This window comes from Ochotona princeps, chromosome 8 (genome assembly GCF_030435755.1).
Source record: "Ochotona princeps isolate mOchPri1 chromosome 8, mOchPri1.hap1, whole genome shotgun sequence".
NCBI classification, from domain to species: domain Eukaryota; kingdom Metazoa; phylum Chordata; class Mammalia; order Lagomorpha; family Ochotonidae; genus Ochotona; species Ochotona princeps.
This window is the reverse complement of record NC_080839.1, coordinates 59,803,625-59,808,607: the sequence shown is the minus strand read 5'-3', so window position 1 is coordinate 59,808,607 and position 4,983 is coordinate 59,803,625. Positions and strand designations below refer to the sequence as shown.

At 42.3% G+C, this 4,983-nt stretch overlaps 1 pseudogene; it reads left to right on the top strand.

Moving 5' to 3' along the window:
• Positions 1 to 948: 948 nt before the first annotated feature.
• LOC101527794 (E3 ubiquitin-protein ligase ARIH2-like) lies at positions 949 to 4,772 on the top strand (annotated as a pseudogene).
• The last annotated feature ends 211 nt before the right edge of the window (positions 4,773 to 4,983 follow it).

Sequence of the window (4,983 nt, the reverse complement as noted above, 5' to 3'; positions counted from 1 at the left end):
TTTGAAAATGTATTCAATGAAGTAATAAAGGAAAATTTCCCTAATCTGGAGAAAGAATTGGGAAACAACATCCAGGAGGGGCACAGAGCTCCCAACAGTGTTGACCAAAAGCAATCTTCACCACAACACATGATAATCAAGCTCTCTTCATTAGAAAATAAGGGAAAGATCCTTAAATGTGCACATGAAAAAAAATCAGTTGACATATAGGGGAATGGCAATTAAATTCACATTTGACCTCTCACAGGAAACTCCACAAGCCAGAAGAGAATGGAGCAACATAGTCCAGATTCTAAAAGCAAAACATTGTCATCCCAGGATAACATACCCAGCAAAACTTTCCTTTGTCTTTTAAAGGAAATAAAACTTTTCCACAGTAAAAAAAAGTTAAAAGAATGAACCTCTTCCAAACCTGCCCTACAAATGATACTGAAAGATGTTCTCTTGATAGAGAAAAGGAATAGCACCCACCAAAACCAAAGACAAATGTGAAGACCATCCTAGTGAAATAACAACAGAAGACTAAATCAATGAACAACCCATTGCTAAAATGACAGGAGCAAATTATCATCTATTTATATTAACACTGAATGTAAATAGCTTAATCCCATCAATAGAGTTTCATTGATTAGTAGGCTGGATTAAAAAATAAAACCCACCTATTTGTTGACACATGTCAGCAACAAAGATCAGTGGAAACTCTATCTCACGGATTTTCATGTTTTGGTTTTTAATTTCACTTCTTCAGAACACTTTATTTCTAATTAAATTCTTCAATGACTCATAGGTCATAGAGTAGCATCATTTTCTTCAAAACATTCTTGGTTTTCTTTTTCATTTCTTCAGCGACACATTAGTTACTCTGTAGCATGTTTTTAACTTCCGGCATTATGAATCTCTTTTTTTCTTTCTGCTGTTGATTTTGTTTTGTGGCTTTCATTTAAGGGGATGTACGGTAATTGTGTATTGGAGACTATCGTATTCAGTAGCATGTTATTTAACTTCACAGCATTATAAATTTCTATTGTTTTTCCTGATATTAATTTTAATTTGTGGCTTTTAATTTAAGCAGATGTATAGTAACTGTGTAATGGAGACTATCATATCCAAATGTGAGGATACAATGCAGTATTCATTTCTACTTCCAGATCAAAGTTGGACTTACAATGAAACTGTTTACTGTATCTTTTTTTTTTTAAGATTTATTCATCTTATTACAGCCAGATATACACAGAGGAGGAGAGACACAGAGGAGGAGAGACAGAGAGGAAGATCTTCCGTCCGATGATTCACTCCCCAAGTGAGCCGCAACGAGCCGATGCGCACCGATCCAAAGCCGGGAACCTGGAACCTCTTCCGGGTCTCCCACGCGGGTGCAGGGTCCCAATGCATTGGGCCGTCCTCAACTGCCTTCCCAGGCCACAAGAAGGGAGCTGGATGGGAAGTGGAGCTGCCGGGATTAGAACCGGTGCCCATATGGGATCCCGGGGCTTTCAAGGCGAGGACTTTAGCCGCTAGGCCATGCCGCCAGGCCCAAAACTGTTTACTATATCTTGATAATAGGATGCTAGACTCTCTACCATTGTCCATGCTTGCATTAATGGACTTATGACTGTTTATGAAGAACTATACTATTGTAATAATATAAGGGAACTCATTGTGGGGGAAGGCTTTTGGGGGATGGTTGAGGGAAGTTCCAGGTCCTATGGAACTGAATCATAAAATAATAATAATAAATGAAAAATGGGGGTGGGGTGCAGTGACTTAGCAGGCTGAGCCTTCACCTGCAATGTTAGTGTCCCATTCAGTCATTGGTCAATGTCGGCGGCTCCAGTTCCAATCAAGCTCCTTGCTTATGGCCTAGGAAAACAGCAAAGGATATCTCCGTTCCTTAGGCCCCTGCACCCACATGGAAGACTCAGAAAGAAGCTCCAAGCTCCTTGGTTGGGATCAGCTCAGCTCTGGCAGTTGCAATGAATTGGGAAGCGAACCAGTGGATGCAAGCTCTCTCTGACTCTCTTCTTTGAAACTCTGCCTTTCAAATAAAAATAAAATCTCATGAGGAAAAATGCACAGGTAGATAGAAAGAGAACGAGATCCTAACATACCAATACAGACCCCAGAGAGGGAGCAGTTGGACCACCCAAGGATGGCTCTGTTATCCCAAATTGCAGAATACCAGTTTCATTTCTCTTCGAGGTTTGAAAAGAAATAGAAGCGCAGAAGTACAAAGGTGTGGTAGCTACATTCCAGAAAGTCTCCACCTACTTCTGAGAAAAACCTTGACTGTTCCTATTAGAATTCCTATTAATTATTAGAATGTACTTGCTCTTTCATTAAGAAACCCTTATCCTATTGTGCACAGCTCAGAGATGGTGTCACTCATCTCTGTATACCTGCACTCCTTGCAATAGTATGAGCACCTTTCTCAATAAAGTGCTTGCTGCTTGCTAGTCACCATTGTCTGACTTGCTTATAAATTCTTTCTTGAACTAAAGTCAAGAACCTAGGCCCCAGGCAGCCCTTCCTGTCCAGTGCCAGACCTGGTAGACATACAAAGAAGACCATACTCATGCAGAATACAAATTGTTCAAACATACTACATCACAATAACAAATTTAAACAAATCTCAAAATAATGAAATTATGATTTGTATTTTCAGATTACCATGAACTTGACTATGAATCCATAATTAAAGAGATTTAGTGTATAATCAGAAATCAGAAAATGCACATTCAACCAACCCAATGACCACAGGAAAAAAAAAATTAAAGAAGTGAAAGCAATTTCATTTGAATGGTGAAACCACTACATGTATTAAATAATTGTAATCTGAAGAACAAAATAATATATTAAAATTTGCAAAATTAAGTAAAACACTAAAGAAAGTTACATCCATTAAAGGTTTAAAATAATGAAAATGCATTGCTCTCAAAAGACCAAAACAGAAAGAGAAAAATACACCCAAATAAGTTAGAGGGGGAAGAAAATAGATGTTGAAAAAGAAAACTTAAGCAGGCAAAAACTAAGCAGCATTTCCGACAATGCTGAAAGAAAACAGAGAGCAGATTAAAGATGGTGCAGATGGTTAAATGAGATATTATGAACAGAGAACGCAGCATGGGACCAGTGAGGTTGACATGCTGCTTCTACTTCTACTGACACTTCATGCCAATCCCACCCCACTGGCCCAGCCTGATGTGGTCTGGCCTGCTTGGGTTCAGCGGCCACAGAGCCACCGCCCCTTGTAGAAATCTGAGGAGATAGCATACTTGTGTGACATTTACCTGAAAGACCTTCAAGCATTACAGTCAGGGGGTCTGACATCAGGGAAAAAGGCTCTGACCCAAATTGTGAAGAGGAGGAAGTAGAAGAGGACAAGAACTTGGGGCCCTAGAGGGCTACCATGTGGGAGTAGCCAGTGATGTGGATCTACAGGGAGCTGAAGCCTTTGACACCAAAGAACACCAGTTCACCTGCTTGACCTACGAGGAGTCCAAGGATGCCCTCAAGCAACACATGCCCAGCTCAGCCTCTGTGCTAAAGGCCATTGATGTTCAGTGCCAATAGCTGAACCCTCCCTATGCCATTGGTATCCTATTTGATGGCTAAACTTTCAGTGGTTAATTTCCACTGGCAGGTCTCAGAGATTTGGACTAGATAGGAGCCTAATTATGCTTAACTGCTCATTGAAGCTCAAGTTCAGTCTAATCCATCAAAACATGCACCCACAACACATCCTCTCACTACTGCACTGTGTGCATGCAGCTTGATGGAATGAACTCCTGCTTTCCATAACCTGTTTCCATAACCAGTTTGGCTGCAGCTGCTGGGAGCAGCACCACTCAGTGCTTGTCAAGGCTGGCATGAGGGTAGCAGTCCTTCGCATGGCTCAGTACTGTCCACTTGGTACACAGAAGAGCTTCGTGTTTCCAGTGCTTCCCATTGAAGACAGGAGAGACAGATACAGGTGCTACCTCTTCAGGGACTATGCAGCAGATTACCAGCAGCTCCAGCTGGGCCCCAGTGTGGACTGCCTCCTGGTTATTCAAGTACAGGAGCCTAGAGCCACCAAGCACAGTACAATAGGTCCAATGAGGTCTTCTGCTTCTAGTGTTGTCAGAGGTATCACGCCCAAGCAGGCTGTGCCACAATCCAGAAATGGCTCATGAAGTGAAATGGCCAACTAACTGGAGTCCACACTAGAAAATGTCCCAAGTACAACATCTGCTTTGAGCAGAATGGAGGCTGCAATCACACGCAATGCTCCAAGTGTGAATGCAACTTTTGCTGACTGTGTCTAGCAAATCAGGAGACACATGCTAGTGAATACTATGAGTACAGTCAGTACAAGGAGAATCCTAACATACTCAACCAGAGTCTTAGAAACCCTGGCTAGGGAAGCCCTCAAAAATTACTTGTTCTACTTAGGAGGTAGGAAAGCCACAACAAAAGCTTGCAGCTAGCTAGGGGCACCGATGTACAATGGATACATGAAAAAGATTGAAGAAAGGGCAATGAGCCCTCTGGGGACGTGGATCAACTAGCATCATCCAGAGAACATTGCCAAGCTCTTGGCCAAGTGTCAATACAACTGCATTGAACCTATCCATTTGCCTGCTATACAGAGTCTGGACCCAGGGAGAAACTGCTTAAAAACCAGCAGGCTCAGCTGGCAGCTGAGATCAAAGAGCTCTCATACAAAGTGGAATGTGCTGACAGCTAAGCCAGGGACTCAGATAGCCAGATGCTCACGTAGAAAAGTCTGCTAAAGGATTTCCATGGGACTTATGTGGAGACATGGACATGCTGGGGCGGGGAAGATATGGCCACAAGATCTCCCAGCTGCCATTCTGTATGCTACAGGCTCTGCCTTTTACATTGACAGTCAAGGCCCCTAACCCACCCACCCACTTGAGAGACAGCAGCAACACTGCTTGGGCAATTTCTGCTTTCTTCTTATCTTTGGGCTTATTGTTTCTA